Source organism: Tupaia chinensis, unplaced genomic scaffold (assembly GCF_000334495.1).
Source record: "Tupaia chinensis unplaced genomic scaffold, TupChi_1.0 Scaffold000075_1, whole genome shotgun sequence".
Classification (NCBI taxonomy): domain Eukaryota; kingdom Metazoa; phylum Chordata; class Mammalia; order Scandentia; family Tupaiidae; genus Tupaia; species Tupaia belangeri.
Genome location: NW_006159535.1, coordinates 2,624,946 through 2,643,170, shown reverse-complemented (window position 1 = coordinate 2,643,170; position 18,225 = coordinate 2,624,946). Strand labels below are relative to the sequence as shown.

At 42.3% G+C, this 18,225-nt stretch overlaps 1 long non-coding RNA gene across 1 annotated transcript in view; it reads right to left on the bottom strand.

The window, feature by feature from the left end:
* Positions 1-449: 449 nt before the first annotated feature.
* The window catches only part of LOC114006143 (uncharacterized), a 36,569-nt gene continuing 18,793 nt past the window's right edge, over positions 450-18,225 (bottom strand). The window contains exons 2-3 of the long non-coding RNA XR_003547907.1: positions 1,487-1,612; positions 450-986 (exon numbers count right to left, since the gene is read on the bottom strand). This is a non-coding gene — a long non-coding RNA (uncharacterized LOC114006143). The remainder of the gene's footprint in view (positions 987-1,486; positions 1,613-18,225) is intronic.

Sequence of the window (18,225 nt, the reverse complement as noted above, 5' to 3'; positions counted from 1 at the left end):
AGAAATGGGTGTGTGACCACGTCCCTTTAGGGGATACTTTCTCTCTCTCTGTCTGGCAAGTGTAGGCACACTGTGGCAATAAGGGGGGAAGAGCTAATTGATGTTAGCAGTTCTTTTTCCCACCTCTTAAGTAAAGAGATGTGATCACTGTGTTGTTAAAGGTCTAGATCATGCTGTACTTGAAGACAGATCTTTAGAAGGGAACCCTCTGGGGCCAGGAGATGGCATGGTGATTGGGGCATTGGATTCCCACATGGCCAACCATGGTTTGAGTCCCAGACACAGCCACTTGAAAATCACACTGAGCACATGAGCATGTGTGCCCAAAATCCCAAGAGGAGAAGAGATTGAAGCATGGCTATTCCCCCTGGGGGATGATTTCTCCTTTTCCCTTTGTCTAATCTCTCTCTCTCTCTCTCTCTCTCTCTCTCTGGTGAGCACAGGTGCCTTATGGTTAAGAGAAGAAGGAGAAGGAGGAGGAGGAGAAAGAGAAGAAGAAAGAAGAGAAGCCTTTAATACGAAGGGGAGAACCCTACTCCAATATTTGTCCCCATGGCCCTGTGCACACCTTATGCTACCGGGGGTTACCATGACCGCTGTGCTGAAGAAAGATATCCCCTGTTCTTGAGAACAACCCACACTCACCCATAGGTGACCCTGTCCACATTTGAGTCAGAGACCATAAGGGGAAGACCGAACACACTTCGTATCTGACCCACTAATCCTACAGCCACGGGCTTATACTTGTTGGGGCTAAAATGCAAAATGATGGGAAGACCTGTGCCAGCTTCGGGGAGATAATCAAGTGTGGTGGGAAGAAAAGGGAATAAGAATCGCATGTTTCTGAGTTCTGAATCTCAGCACTGCAGCATACTTACTTTGTGAACATAGCCATGCTCTCTGGGCTTCAGGTTCATGCCATGTTAAATATGACCAACAATTCCTGTGCCACAGGATTATTCCATATACACATCTCAAGTGACGTCCTATAGAAATGATGCGGAATGGTTGGTTATTAGAGCTAGGTAGCACATCAAGTCACCAATTAGACTTTTGCAGTAATCCACTTTCACTGCATCAGATCAAATTTCTACCTCTTTGTATGCACTGTAGGGTCACTTCCAGGCATTGACAAGCATGAATTTTAAAGTTTACTTAATTATTGTTATTATTATAAAATTTGACCAGAGAGAGAGGAAAAGTGAGAAAGTAAGCAGCCAGGTCTGGAACTTAAACCACAATTGGCCGTGTGGGAGTCTAGTGCCTTAATCACAATGCCATCTGCCGGCCCCATGTGTCAATTCTACAAACTAACCAACATGTGAGTCTGAAAATAAAACCCACATCCCTCTAAAATGAAAGATGCTTTGAGAGATCATCAGGGGAAGGAAAAGAGGCTCCCACAATTATTTCTTCCTTTTCAAAAAATTTACTCTTCAGTAGAGTCCCCCCCACCCCATACTTCCAAAGACCAAAAATACCATACCTAGAGAAGCGTACCCTGATCATCTTAATCATCTGGGAATTTCCTAAGGAAGAAAAGAGGTTTTTGGTGCAAGGAGATTCAACTTGCTAGAAATTATGCAGTCTCTTTGGTTCTCAATTTCCTCTTCTATAAAAAAAAAAGATAAATAATAATTAATAAGTTCTCTCTCAGTCCTAACATGCTGTTTCTCAAATCACCTCCCTCTTAAATCTCTCTTTTTCTCCAATTGCAACACCCTAGTGTATGCAATCACCACCCCTTACCTGGATCATTGCAACTGCTTCCAGCCTTGCTCCTCCCAGACCAGGCTTATGTAGCTTGTGAAATGATCTTCCTACAATGCATACCTACCTCATGTGTTTTGAGATTATTACCCAAATATAAATTTCAATTTGTTAGCACCACCTTCAAAGTCTTATCTACCTTTCCAGCATCATCTCTAATCACATCACTATGCATTCAACACTATAAGCAAGCAGAATTTTTCATTCCTCTCTGGCTGCCATACTTTGCATATGCCATCCCCTTTGACTGGACAGCCCCCTTCCCCATCCTATGAACACCCCCCGCATCTGCCTGGCAAGATCTTCCTTCAACGTTTAGCTCAAGTAGTACCTTCTCCAAAGGCATTTAGTTGCCTCTTCTCTGGGTCCCAATTGGACCTGTGAAAGAACTCTAGTATTTATCATACAGTGCTACATTTACTGCTTTCTAAAGAAAAGCTGCGTTTCTGCTCTGGCAAAGGGCTCTTAGTAGTAGCATCTCTGGTGCAAGTGAAACTCAAGAAAGGGCAGGTACATAGGTCCCCTGTTCTCCCTGGATCCTGCAGAGAGGTAGGGTCATTTGGAATACAGCTGTAGGCACCACAGGACAGTGCTTCTGAGGAGGGACCCCTTGCAGCTCTCCCTTTGTATAGGTTGGCTTGCTGGAGAGGGGAGGGTGTATATATTTTAGGATTCAGACATAAAGCGATACAAGCCTACTGCTTAGCAAAGGGCTGTGAAATGCCCAGCTAGAGACCTCGGGTCTCCTGCTCTCATAGGAAGCTGTGATTGGGTACATCTAGTCCCTGTGCCTCTGGAAAAGGGAAGCTAGCCCATTGCCAGGTAACCCACAAGAGAGTTCTTGGGACCATTCACTGGTCAATCCTATTTGTCACATTACTCTTTCTTCCTGTATCACCCAAACCTAGTAAGTACCTTATACATAAAATGCACCGAATAAATAACTACAGCGATCTTACTGAGTGCCTATGGAATGCAAGTCACTTGGTATGTTTTATCACCAGTTTTCACAATGACTATGCAAGATAGGTATTTGAGTTCCATTTTGCAGATGAAGAAACAGAAGCAAGAGAGGGCTCCATGACTTGCTTAAGATCATATCACCACGATCTTCAGCGGGAGAGTTGGAATCTGAACTGAAATCTTTGCAACTCTGAGACCAGTAAAGATATGTAAACTCTCAGTAAAAGTCATCCTCCCCGCCACCTCACGGGTAGCTACCTATCATTTCTTTTCCTGTCATGAGTGCTTTCCTACCGAAATGTGCTTCACCAGTGAGGTCTCCTGACTCCTCTGCCTTGTTACAGGCTGGCCTCGACTCTTTTTCCTTACCTCTCTACCTTGCAAACCCAGTGGGACCTTGAGAAGCAGTGGTCACCTGCAGTTAGTAAAAACTCCCAGTAAGTAGAGTGGAAGTTGAGGTAGGAACAGGAGTGACAAGGGGCCTAACAGACAGGAACCAAATCTGGCTCCTCAGCAAGGCCCTTAGGAACAGAATGACCCAAGTTCAGTCAAGCCTGGACCCTGAAACAGGAAAGGCCTCTGGCTTTTTCAACTCAGCAAAACACCCAGGAAATCACCCAGAACATGATGACTCTGGCAAAGGAACTGTTACAGTCCCAGGGATTGTAGGCCCTAACAATAACCCACCTCCTCCTCATCAAGAGCACTTATTACACAGTCTAATTATTAAACAAGGCAGGTAGAAGAGAAAGGTGAGAGATGGGAGAGTTATATTAAGCTTTTAAAAGCCAGAAAAATGACTCAGTGTGTGTAACACCTCATTTGGAGAACAAAGTGGATGTTTCTGATCCAGCCAGGTGCATTGTTAAACCTGCAGGGGAGAGATAGGCAAACAGACCATTTTTTTCCCTCTCTCAGTCACAAATACTGTGAACTCAGAGCTTAACTGCCAAGTCTCCGGAATAAATCCAGAGGATTTATTCTCCCTTCAAAAGCCAGAGAACTGACAGAAATGCAGGCAGGAATAATATCTGTCCAACTCAATGTCCAAAATATTCTAAGTGTGAAGACATTTTATTAGCAAATTGACTAGACTATAAGCTCCTTAAGGTTAGAAATTGTGCTCTTTTCTTTTCTTTTTTTTTCCAAGGTTTTATTCTTTCTTTTACTAGGGAGAGAGAGAGAGATAGAGGCAATGTCCTCAACAAGGTCTTGACACTGTGACCCACCCCAGCCTCAGCCAACCTCAGATCATGGATATATGCAGGCCTGATGTACCCAGGGAGGTCTCCAGTTATGAACCTAGATCCTTACCCCTTTAGTCTGCCTTGCAGAGAGTCATGTTTTACCACTGCACTACTGTCCAGCCTTCTATTTTTGAATCCTAGGATGGAGTCCAGTGTCTGACACAGAGTAGATACTTAATAAATGTTTATTAGAATACAACTGAAGGCAGGCGTGGAGTCTTGTACAACTTTGTATTCCACTCAGTGCCCAGCATGAGGTGAATGAGTGGCTGTAGGCATTAATGAATGAGAAATGCAGTCTTTTTTTTTAATTTGCCTTTGAAAAAAAGCATATGCTTTTGCAAGCAGCGGTATCACCTTCCTAATTATCTGAGAAGTCTGCATTCTCTTCCTAATTTTAACTTGATTTTGTCCCCTTAAAACACAGGGGATTTCCTAAACTATTCTCTTTTAAGCAGAGATGGTTTTGTGGGCTTTTCTTAATCCCTCTGAAGATTCAAACAGTCCTGAACTTTGAAAGCCACCAAGGCATTTCCTGTAGTCCTGACAGGCACAGGTCTGGCTTCTGGAATTCTCTGAGGAGCTGGTCTGATTTCTCTCCAGCTTTTCTGGTCCCTTCCCCTCTACTCTCTCCTTCTTGTTCTTTTTAAAGTTTCTTCCTTTCTTCTGAGAAGAGTGAAATGGACTGGGAGAGAAACACAGAGGCAGGTGTCCCCAGTAGGGCCTTCTTGCAGGAGCCACCCCAGCCTCAGCCAGCCCAGATTACAGGCACATGGTGTGCTCTGGGATGCCCAGGATGGGAACACAAGTCCTTTCCAAGGTAGACCTAGTTGCATTAGCACTGTGCCACCTCCTGGTCTCTCCTCCCTGTTCTTCACCTTGTTCCAGTTAAGTTTTGACCTCAGCAGCTCCCTGCTTCGCCCAATCCAATAAATTTCATCTCTCTCATTTAGCACATTTATGTAGAAACTATGTGTATTGGGCATATGGATAGCCAAAGAAGTACATATAATAGAATGTGTGTGGGGAAACTGAGGTAGGAGCAAGGAGAGGTCAGAGCCTTTCCTCACATGAGTCCTGTGAGGAAGGATGGAGGGCACCCATGTTGGGCTTTCTTTCTCACTCACAGATAAATGCAGAAAACCATCATCGAAGGGGCTTCAAAGGGAGAAGAGGTGTGTTCTCATACCTTAGCTCCTTTCACAAATATGGAAAGGCTCCCGTCTTATTCCTCAGAGAGGGCAGGAGACTTCCTGCCCACCTCCTCCAGGCCAAGCTAAGTATCCCTTCCTGGGCTTCTCTTGTGGGACCTCTTAGCATTTATCATACCGTGATAAATGAGTTATTTACTTATATCTTTTACTACTCAATTTTCTGTATACTCGCTAAAGGCAGAAACCGTGTCTTTTAACTTTGTCATTCTCAAGGAATGAATGTTTGCTGAGTGAATGACTTGCCCAAAGTCACGTGGCAGAGCGGGGACCAGAGCCAAGAGCACTGTCTCCCCAAATCCCATAGTCTTGTTATTCTACCAGGGTCTTTTCTAGAAGGAATTATGGGACCAGAGCCAAGAGCACTGTCCCCCTAAATCCCATAGCCTTGGTATTCTACCAGGGTCTTTTCTAGAAGGAATTAGATTGTCAACCTACAAAGAAGCTAATCAAGCATCTGGCAGGTTGATGAACTATAGTGAAAGATTTGAAAAAAAAAAAAAAGAAAGAAAAAGAAAACCTTTCATTTTCTTTTCTTTTTACAATTGTCAGGAATCCTAGGCAGTTATTCAGAGCTGGGCTGGGGTCACATCTATAATCCCGACTCCTGAAATAGCTGAATTCACCACATCTTTAGAAGGGATGCTTTGCAGTTGAAAGTGAAGGCTGCATATCTCCACAGATGGCTTTCTCACTCCCTCTCCTTCCCTTCTTGCAGGTGTGAGCAAACATTTTGAAGTAATTGGGAGATAACTGGGAGGATATGTCAAAGCCTTTGATCCATGGATCAGAGTTTTCTGATCTTGTTGGTCCAGAAGAACTAGGCTGGAAATCTCATGAGAAAAGGTTTATTTCTTCTTTCATCTGGTCACACATGTTGATTATGGAGGGCCAATTCTGGTCACAGACCAGCAAGATGCTGGCACCTGATTTGGATGAAGCGAGTGTGGCCAGACACTGGGAGGGATGCAGTATCAGGACTGTGTCACTGTTGACAGTAAGAGTCTCCCAGATCCCAAGGAAAGCCCAGAATAGAAAGGCAGCAGAGGTGATGGGTCCTGGGAACTGTATTTGTAGTCGCCAAAAGTCTGAGCTCTGGAGCTAGATCTGCCTGGGTTTCAGTGCTAGGTCTGCTATCAAGCAGTTACCTTACCCTGAGAAAGTTAGTTAACGTCTCTGTACCAAAGTCAGGAATATCAGTTAGGGTTTGCCATTCTCCTGTCTGTCCAGTTCCAGCCTCCATCCATTTCTTCATCCTTGCTCTATGTCCTAAGAACCTGACCTCGAAGACTGTATCACCCACTGTCCTTTGCCCTCCAGCCTCTGGTTGGGTTCACCCAAAGGGAGATACTGGAAGATCTTGACTAATTCAAAGAAGAGCCCAGGGTATATATAGTCCTGGATTTCACAATGTTGGGTTTCCATTTCAACCAAAGCTGCATACCTCCACCTACATCTCTGGCTCTGTCAGTCTTTTCCCGTAGCTAAGCGTTCTAAAGGTTTCATTAATTCTGCTCTCTCCCTTTACTCCTTCAGATCTAAATGTGCTAATGGCTCAGCATCCCTTGTTGGGCATATCGTTCTTTGTTAAGTTCTCTTTGCTTTACCATATCAGTGCCTCATTTATCTCCTGTCAGGACCTTGACTAATGTGCCTGATGCATAATAAGTATTCAATAAATGTTTCATGTTTTCCTTCCTTCTTCTCCTCCTTCTTCTATTCCTTCATTATCTTTACCATTCTTTTGTCCTCTTCATTATTATCTCAATATAAAGCAGAGAAACTATGGGGAGATTATATTAGTTTTATAGAAACTGAACAAACTTAACACCTTAAAACAATACACATTTATGATTTCACAGCTTCTATGAATCAGGAATCCAGGTCGGGCTTATCTGGGTTCTCTGCCTCAGGGTCTCACCAGTCTGCAATCTGGGTGTTGGCAGGGACTGTGGTCTGATTAGAAATTTGACTAGGGAAAAAAATATATGGGGTTGTTGGAAAAGTCACGATGTACTTTTTTGCTTAGAAAAACATGTCATAGCTTTTCCAACAACACAGTATTTCCAAGTTCCCTCAGGTTGCTGGTAGAAATCATCTCTCTGCAGCTACAGGAGTGAGGTCCCCTTTTACTTGCCAACTGTCATTAGTTCCTAGGGGCCACCCATAGTCCTTTGCCATGTGACCTCTTTTATTAGGCCTCTCACAACATGGCAGATTATTGCTTCAAGACGAGAAGGACCCCATTTCTCTTTAAAGGCTTTCTCCTGATTAAGTCAGGCATACCCAGGGTAGTCTCCTTTTTCTTTTTTTTTTTTTTTTTTTTTTGAGAGCTTTTCTCTAACGGTCCCCATTTTTTTTTGCGTGCGCTCGCCAGACAGACAGACAGAGACATAGAGACAGAAAGCGAGAAATCACCCCCCATGGGGGATGGTCATGCCGCAATCCCTTCTCCTCCATTCTCCTCTCGGGATCTTGGGCACGCATGCACACGCGCCCAGCATGAGTTTAAGCCACCGGGTCTGGGACTCGAACCGCTGTCGACTATGCGGGAGTCCAGTGACATAGCCATTACTCTAACTGCTGGTTCCCACGATAGTCTCCTTTTTTATGAACACAAAATCAACTGATTTTGGACCTTAATTACATTACAAAACGTATTTATCTTGCCATATGAAGGAACCTAATCAAGGGAGTGACACTGCTTCACCTTTGCAAGTCACAAGTTCTACATGTGGTTCAAAGGAGGGGATTACACAGAGCTGTGGACACAGCTGAGACAGGAAATCACTAGAGGTCACCTTAGGCTCTGTTCTCCACAGAGATCCGATCAGAAGATAGAGCAAAACTCATTCATCAGCTACTTCCATACATTTTTCCACAGGGGTCTTGCCAGTAGGAAAGGACAAGAACGAACACTGATCGAGGTCTTGCTTTGTGCCCCACACTGTGCCCTCCACTTGCCTCCTTTGGTTCTTTATCATCCTGGTCAGTGTCTACTATTATCCCTTCCTTTTGAAGAGCGAAGAGGTTGGAAGCAATTCATCAAAGGTCACATAGATACTACCTCTTACATGGTTCTTACAGTTTTAGATAAGAAATAACAAAAGTTGTGGCATACAGTTCCAAGGATGGGAACCCAGGACCTTTCCATAGAGTTGATATCTCAGATTTCAAAGAACAGAGATTAAAAAAATTTTTTTTAAGAGTTTGCTGATATCAATACCACAGCCACTTAGGAAGAGCTATTTAAAAAAAAATTTTTGTAAGAGTTTGCTGATTTCAATACCACAGCCACTTAGGAAGAGCTATTTACCTTGAAACTACAGTTTAAAATTTTCAGCTGTGGGCAAGCAGGTGGCATGGAGGTTAAGGTTACAGCTAAAATTTTCAACTGTGGGCAAGCAGGTGGCATGGAGGTTAAGGCACTGGATCCCACATAGCTGAGTGTGTGGTTTGATTCCCAGGCCCTGCGGCTTGAAAAATCAAGCTGGGTACAAGTGTGTGAGTGCCCAAAATCTCTAGAGCAGACTGGTAGAGATGAGATTGCAGCATGACCATCACCCCTGGCGGGGGAGGGGGGGTGATTTCTCGCTTTCTCTCTCTTTTTCTCTCTGGTGAGCACACACTTCCTATAGGAACTCTAAATTAACAAAAACTCTCAGGTGAGTGCATCCTCCACACCTGATTTGTCAATAAACACTTCATTTCTGTTCAGGACATATATTAAAACAATTACAATTCGCTATGTTTGAAGTGCTTTTAACTCTTTAAAACATATTTACATGTATTCTGAAGCTTGGGTCTTTTTCCTTTTTAACTGGATCAAATTTTAGGAACCTCCTCAAAACATAAACTTTCAGCTTTAGAAGCTTTGGAAGTGGCATAGATACTTCAAGGGGAAAACAAATCTAACTTCCCACCAATGTCAAGAACTTGTGAGAGGTGACTCATATGAACAAGTTAGCAAAGTATTTACTGTTCATTTTAGGCAGCATCTAATATGGAGCTTGCTACATACAGACAATTGATAGAAATATAACTGAATCATTAAATAGATGAGTATATTTTCCAGTTTCCGCACCCTTTTCTTGTTTCTTCATGAATTATCGTTTTTCCTTTTTCTCTTTATTTAAGAAGTACTCAATAGGCTTTTTGTAAGGACAAAATGAAACCATAAGTGTATAAAATAAAAAATAAAAATCTGGGCCAGGAGGTTGTATGGAGGTTAAGGTGCTGGATTCCACATGGCTGACTGTATGGTTCAAGTCCCAGACCTGGTGACTTGAGAAAGACACTGGGCACATATGTGTGCCCCAAATCCTTAATCTGAGATTTCAGATGGAGGAAAAGGGATTGCAGCATGACCATTCATCATGGTGGAGGGGATGCTTTTTCCTCTTGCTCTCTCTGTCTCTCTCTCTGGCAAGCACACATGCCCTTTAGCATAATAAACATACATACATACATACATACATACATACATACATTAGTAGTAGGGTGCAGCTGCATGGAGAAAAGGAGGATGTGAAGCTTTCCCTTGTCCCCAGGCTTTGGGGTGGAGGACACTGTGCACACAAATGGAATCAAGCCAGATGTGGGAAAGTTCAAGTATGCTATGCCTTAACCTCATGGTACTCAGGGGTTTTGTCACCTTCTATTAAATCTTTATACACACGGCCATGTTTCTGTCAAAGGGGATACGACCAACCTTGTGCTTTCCTTGTTCTTGAATCAAACTTAACAAAGCCAGGTGTCACCACACAATAGTTTCACTATACCTTCCCAACTTTCTGGAAAGTCCCTTTCCCTGAAGACTATCACTTGCTCGTGACTTAATACTCTTTTTTCCTGAATGGTTCTGAAAATGCATGTGCTCTGAAAATCTAAAATTAAAATCTACTTCTCTGAGATCATCAGTTCATGTGCTTGGTGAAAATTTGCATTTTTCAATGTGAGTGGCCAGTTCATATCCTTTGTTCATTTTTTTCTACTAAATTATAATTACCCCTTGGTATCTGCAGAAGATTGGTCTAAAATATACTCCTCCAACCCTCCAATCTCCACAGATAACAAAATCCGGAGAAGGTGAAGTCTCTACTATAAAATGGTGGCATAGTATTTGCCTATAATCTATACACATATTCCCATATACTTTATTTATTTATTTTTTGGAGAAATTTTTGCTATAGGGTGTGTGTGCTGGCCAGAGACAGAGAGAGACAGAGAGACAGAAAGTGAGGAATCACCCCACATGGAGAATAGCCACACTACAATTCCTCTCCTTCAGTCTCCTCTTGGGACTTTAGGCACGCATGCACACATACCCTGCTTGAGTTTTAAGCCATCAGTCCGGGACTTGGACTGCAGTCGACTATATGGGAGTCCAGCGACATAACCATTACGTCATCTACTGGTCCCTGAATATACTTTAAATCATCTCTTTTCAAGCCTGTGCATCTGGGACTAGAACCACACAGTCAGCTGTGTGGGATCCAGCCACCTTAACCATCCCTGCTGACCCTGAATATTTTTAATATGTGCTTGAATCCATGATGCATAACCTGCAAGTATGAAACACCAACTCTATCTTTGTTGTTTGTATTCATTTGTTGAAAAAAATTATAAATATCAACCCATCCCTTGCTATACATGTTGCAATATTTTCCCTTAATATGATGGTTGTCCTTTCTTTGTCTGTGGTGGATTTTAATTTTTATTCAGTCTTTGAAAGGAAAGCAGTTTGGGGCAGTCTAGAATTCAAGGTCTATTTAAGTAAATTTTTAAAAGAATTATTTATTTAATTCCATCTATTATTATTATTTTTAAAAATTTGACCAGAGAGAGATAAAGAGAGAGAAAAGGAAAGTGAGAAAGCAAACCACCAGGTCTAGGACTCAATCTACTTTCACCCATTTGGGAGTCCAGCACCTTAACCATCACATCACCTGCCAGCCTTAGGTCCACTTAATTTTTTTTTAAGAGAAATTTTTGCTATAGGCTGCATGAGCTCACTGGAGAGACAGAGAGACAGAAAGCAAGAAATCACCCCCCAGGGGGATGGCAACACCACAATCCCTTCTCCTCCATTCTCCTCTTGGGATTTTGGGCACACACGCACATGCACCCAGCATGAGTTTTGAGCCACTTGGTCTGGGACTCAGATCACAGTCAACTACATGGGAGTCCAGAGACATAACCATTACACAATCTGCTGGTCCTGGTTTATTTAAATTTTAAAATCTATATAAAGTATGAACCTGAGACTTTGTATGCTCATTAAGAAGGTCATTCATTGCTCCATAGAGATCTTGAAAATAATCTTTTTTTCTTCCAATACCTTATGTGTATACATATATGTGTATGGGTTGTTTGTTTTGTTTTTACATTTAGGTCTTTTTTTAAACTTTTCTTTTCTTTTCTTTTTTTACATTTAGGTCTTTAATCCATCCAGAATTTACTTTTGTTGGTGACATGAAAAAGAAATAATCTTTCTAAGGATTTTTATCGAATTTTTTTTTGCTAGTAAAAAGCAACTTTTTCCCATCACATTTTCTGAGTAGTTATTGCTAGCGTGAAGAATATACACTTACTTTGAAGCTGCAATTTCATCATCTCCCACTGTCTCATCTCAGCAGGGACTGAATCTTTGTATTGAAGGAAGACGTTCTCAAACTGGCCAGCATAGCAGCTATGTAGCCATTAAAAGCTACCTCTTTTTGTCTTTGTTTTCTCATCTGTTAAATGGAAATGTTGGAACAAATGCTCTTTTTGAGTCCCTTCCTGTATTAATAATGCTAAGATTTGTTTGTTTGTTTGTTTGAGAGGTTTTTGCTATAGGGCACATGCACTCACCAGAAAGACAGAGACAGTGAGCTAGAAAGTGAGAAATCACGACCCAGGGGGGATGGCCACACCGCAATCCCTTCTCCTCCATTCTCCTTTGGGATCTTGGGCACGCACGCGCATGCACCCGGTGTGAGTTTAAGCCACCAGGTCCAGGACTCAAACTGCGATCAACTACATGGGAGTTCAGCCACATAGCCATTATGCTAACTACTGGTCCCAATGCTAAGGTTTTAAACCTCATTCTTTCTGCCCAAAAAGTAATTTGATTTCAAAATAGAGAACACTGAGTCCTCTATCTTTAAAGGGCATTGAACCTCTTTACATTTGAAAATGATACCAAGGGTAGTGAAGATTGGCATCCTCTGCTCTCTTGGATTCAATACCTTGGCTATATTTAGCTATATTTAGCATCTTGGGAACAGGACACTTGCAGTAAGAGTGGATAAGATGGCCTTTCAGCATTTATCTTCTGGGTTTCTGTGAAATAATATACTTCTTTCCAAGGAAAGGGCAAGAGAATATAGCAATGGTCTCCTACTTCAGAAATTCCTTTTTCTAATGACCTAGTATTGAAGTTTGCCAGGCCAACTTTGACAGTCTGCCCTGGACCCAAGGATTCAGTAGTGTGTGAACTCACATACCTACTGCTGCTTCCCAAGTGATTTTAATTGTAAATTCATGGAGAAGTCCAATGCGTAGTTACTCAAAAGAAACACAAGGATTCACTGGATGTCAGATTACCTACAATTGCTCCCAAACTTCTGGGTCAGCCTTAGTGTGTGTAATACTACTATCTTTTCCTTTAAAATATTTCAACATAATATGCTATATGTGTCATCTATGCACTAGGAACAGTTAATGAACATTTGGAGTCACGTATAAGAAAAGTACTCTTCAGAGAGGAAATTAGCATCTGAAAGACTAAGCAAAACAGATCTAAGCAGAGAGTGATACCACCAAAACTACAGCTTTATTTCATATTAGCACCAGAAGGCTTGTTAATTAGCAAAGTAAATGTTAGATATTAATTTTCACTGGTAAACTGAATTTTTTTCAAGAGAGGTGCGTCGGCTAGAAATATGAATAGTTACCCTCACCTCTGTGTAAACAGTTGAGTAACCAATTCTCTTCAGCATGACCTAAGCTAAGGATTCAGGCTGGTTTAGTGCAAGCCACCTACAAGTAATTCTATCACCTGATCACAACTAGAACTGTGCTTTCATCCTGCCAGGTTCTAGTGGCAGGTTTAATAGCTGCTGTAATTTTGAAGCAGCAATGAGTGTAAACAATATTTCAAGATAACACCAACAGCAGTAAAGTGATATGAAAATATTTATGATCTCTATTGTTGACAAAGTCAAAAGTTCTATTAAGACGAGTATAGTTTATTGCCTACATCATTACTGAAGGAAATGCTAAATTTCATTTATGAGTTATAAAAAGAAATATCTTTTCTTCACTCAAGTACACGGAGTCTGAATTCTATTCGCCAACCTTGTGGAGGTCCATAGACTTGGGATGAAAATTCCTGAGGCTATAGCGTGAAGAATATACACTTACTTTGAAGCTGCAATTTCATCATCTCCCACTGTCTCATCTCAGCCGGGACTGAATCTTTGTATTGAAGGAAGACGTTCTCAAACTGGCCAGCATAGCAGCTATGTAGCCATTAAAAGCTACCTCATTTTGTCTTTGTTTTCTCATAAATGGAAATGTTGGAACAAATGCTCTTTTTGAGTCCCTTCCTGTATTAATAATGCTAAGATTTGTTTGTTTGTTTGTTTGAGAGGTTTTTGCTATAGGGCACATGCACTCACCAGAAAGACAGAGACAGTGAGCTAGAAAGTGAGAAATCACGACCCAGGGGGGATGGCCACACCGCAATCCCTTCTCCTCCATTCTCCTTTGGGATCTTGGGCATGCACGCGCATGCACCCGGTGTGAGTTTAAGCCACCAGGTCCAGGACTCAAACTGTGATCAACTACATGGGAGTTCAGCCACATAGCCATTATGCTAACTACTGGTCCCAATGCTAAGGTTTTAAACCTCATTCTTTCTGCCCAAAAAGTAATTTGATTTCAAAATAGAGAACACTGAGTCCTCTATCTTTAAAGGGCATTGAACCTCTTTACATTTGAAAATGATACCAAGGGTAGTGAAGATTGGCATCCTCTGCTCTCTTGGATTCAATACCTTGGCTATATTTAGCTATATTTAGCATCTTGGGAACAGGACACTTGCAGTAAGAGTGGATAAGATGGCCTTTCAGCATTTATCTTCTGGGTTTCTGTGAAATAATATACTTCTTTCCAAGGAAAGGGCAAGAGAATATAGCAATGGTCTCCTACTTCAGAAATTCCTTTTTCTAATGACCTAGTATTGAAGTTTGCCAGGCCAACTTTGACAGTCTGCCCTGGACCCAAGGATTCAGTAGTGTGTGAACTCACATACCTACTGCTGCTTCCCAAGTGATTTTAATTGTAAATTCATGGAGAAGTCCAATGCGTAGTTACTCAAAAGAAACACAAGGATTCACTGGATGTCAGATTACCTACAATTGCTCCCAAACTTCTGGGTCAGCCTTAGTGTGTGTAATACTACTATCTTTTCCTTTAAAATATTTCAACATAATATGCTATATGTGTCATCTATGCACTAGGAACAGTTAATGAACATTTGGAGTCACGTATAAGAAAAGTACTCTTCAGAGAGGAAATTAGCATCTGAAAGACTAAGCAAAACAGATCTAAGCAGAGAGTGATACCACCAAAACTACAGCTTTATTTCATATTAGCACCAGAAGGCTTGTTAATTAGCAAAGTAAATGTTAGATATTAATTTTCACTGGTAAACTGAATTTTTTTCAAGAGAGGTGCGTCGGCTAGAAATATGAATAGTTACCCTCACCTCTGTGTAAACAGTTGAGTAACCAATTCTCTTCAGCATGACCTAAGCTAAGGATTCAGGCTGGTTTAGTGCAAGCCACCTACAAGTAATTCTATCACCTGATCACAACTAGAACTGTGCTTTCATCCTGCCAGGTTCTAGTGGCAGGTTTAATAGCTGCTGTAATTTTGAAGCAGCAATGAGTGTAAACAATATTTCAAGATAACACCAACAGCAGTAAAGTGATATGAAAATATTTATGATCTCTATTGTTGACAAAGTCAAAAGTTCTATTAAGACGAGTATAGTTTATTGCCTACATCATTACTGAAGGAAATGCTAAATTTCATTTATGAGTTATAAAAAGAAATATCTTTTCTTCACTCAAGTACACGGAGTCTGAATTCTATTCGCCAACCTTGTGGAGGTCCATAGACTTGGGATGAAAATTCCTGAGGCTAGTCTAGTGAATGTTTGACATTCAAAAACCATTCAAACAGGCCTCATTGCTAATGTGCTCAACCACAGAGATACCCAAGTCCTGCCCCGGGGAGTCTCTCCTGAGAATCCAGAGCAGTCTATAGGGTGGAGCTCCACACAGAATCTCTCCAACTTTGTGTTGCATATGTCAGGGTTCCCACATTCTGCAAAAACAGGTCTTTCATCTTGATGAAGTGGATACAACTTCTTTTTCTTTTGTCTTTTTTTTTTTTTTAATTGTAGTGAGGCAGGAGAAAGCTAGCAAATGAAAGCGAGTAAGGGGGGGGGCTGGAATGTCTTTCCATGTGGCTAGATAGAAAAACCAATCAGGGCAGAAAATTTCCCACCCAAGGTAATGTAATCAGGAGATTAGTGGGTGGAATGTCTGATTAAGTCACATTTAATACAGTCAATAACATAAATCAGTGGGCCCGGCCACAGTTGACAGCCAATGACATAAGTCAGTGGGATCAGCCACATATGAAATAGCCAATGAGAAATCAATGGGTCCATCCATATTTGATAGAGCCAATGAGATGAGAATGATGGGCCCAGCCAATGATCAACTGACACGACCTAGATTAAAAATTATTAATCTTGCAGAATGCAGCTGCTAGAGCCTTTTGAGCCACTCTTTTTCTGTCCACTCAGGCTCACTCCTACCTTTCAGGAAGGTACTTTTATTAATAAATCTTTTCCTTACACTATTTGTGTGTTTCATTCAACTCTTTGTCTAAAATACCAAGAACTTGGGTATCATCACAGAAGCCATCCCACAACAATAGGGTGCATATGCTCACTGGAGAGAGACAAAGACAGAGGGAAAGTGGGGAAGCACGCCCCTCAGGGGGAAGGGATTGACCATGCCACAATCCCTTCTCCTCTATTCTCCTCTTGGTATTTTGGGCATACATGCACATATGCCTAGTGTCTTATATCAAGCCATTGGATCTGGGACTTGAACCGGGAAGCTAGCCATGTGGGATCCAGTTACCTTAACCACTATGCCACTGGTTGGCCTCATCTACAATGAACTGTGCAAGAACTTAGGCAGCTCTAATGGGGCAACAGCCTGGCAGATTTCCCAGGATTCCTCAATAAATCCAGCTTTTCCTAAGGAATGATAGCAGAGATTTCTATCAGACTCCAACATAGATACCCATTCACTTACTACAAGGACACTTTTTCCTTCTGGCTTCTATATTCCTACATTTATATAGTTAAATGAACCTTTATACTGTTTTTTCCAGAACTAAGTAACCAGTTATCTTCCCTGCAGCTATATCAAGTCTTCACTCTTGCAAAATCCAAGACTCTTTTCTAGTCTCTTTTTTAAAACCTAGGTTTATTGTTGATTTTTTTTTTTTTAGGAACTTTCTGTTCTCTTCAGAAATATTTCAAAGGTCTTCAGGTCAAAACTCAGTCCCAGCTCTAACATCCTGTGCTCCCCTCTCCCAAGCAGTCTCTGCAGTCCTGCCATGGCAGACAGGAGCAGAGATCTTCCCATCTGTCACGGAGAGGTAGCCATGCTCCTCACTGGTTGCTGGTTACACAACAGGAGTCACACAGCAGAAAGCTGTCACTCAAAGGGTACAATTCAGCTTGGCTGCCAGTAGAGGATAGAACCAGAGAACAAGAACGGGAGGAGAATGACACATCCTGCTTCCAGCTCTTCATTCTTTCTTATTCCCAAGACTGTAGGGTGTTTAGAACCCTAAGGGGAGCATGTCCTGGACAACTTAGAAGGAGGGAAAGTACAGAATCAATCTAAGCGCTGCCTTATCCTCTCTGGCACCTCCAGGTGGGAGGCTGCCCAAGATGTGAAGAGTGGGTGGAAGCAGTACAGAGGCAGTTGAGGAGGTGAGAGGACAGGGGAGGACCTGGGCAGAGTTTCCTGGGAGCACTCAATTTGCCAGGTTAGGAGGTACTGGATCAGGGCTCAGTAAGGTCAGCAAAACAAGCCTGCCCTCCCTGGCTGGCTCTGTACTCAGCCCGTTCCCTGCAGACTCTGTCCACAGGCTATTTGCTACTCTGTTCACTCCTACTTTGGCTGGCAGATGGGATCTGTTATTGTTTGTACTTGTCACCTGAACGTGGCATGGAAAGATAAGGAAGGGAACTCTTTACAGGCTCTCCTAGATCCACAGGCTCCCAACCCTTCACAAAATCTGACTCAATCCTTTGATCCATCCTTGATTCATCCATACTTGTCCAGTATCTTGCTATTTCTTATAACCGGTCTCTTCCTGGGTCCCAACATGGTCATTCTTCCAGGGACTTCTAGTTACTGCCTTGAGGGAAGCATTAAGATGTTAGCAGCCCACTCCAGGTTACAAGCAAAGAGAAGCCAAAATTAACCGCTATTCAAACAAAGGATTCCATCTATAGAAGCTCATTTGTTTCCCTCTCTGCAGCTGGCTGGGTTGGCAGCTGGGAGCGGGAGCCTTCTCTGTCATCTTTTTCTTAAACCTTTCCTTTACATCCAGGAAATGACCAGCTCATTACAGTTAAAGTGCATGTTAGGGGCCATCCCAGCAGCCAGCTAACTCCTCATATTTCCTGCTTTTTTGTTGCATTAAAATACCAGAGGAGTTGTTCACTTAGGCACTCCCTTTCTGGGGCTTAAATAGAACCCAGAGGCTATTTCCGGCCACAGGCCTCCCCATGAGCCCTGTAAATGCTCAAACTCACCACCTGCACAGTATCAGACACTTAGGGCAAACTCCTCCAGCTCTACCCCCACTGCACCACCACCCCCGGAACCTCCAGTCCTCTACCACCGAACTACCTACTGTGGATGCTGGTCAGTAGGGTCCTT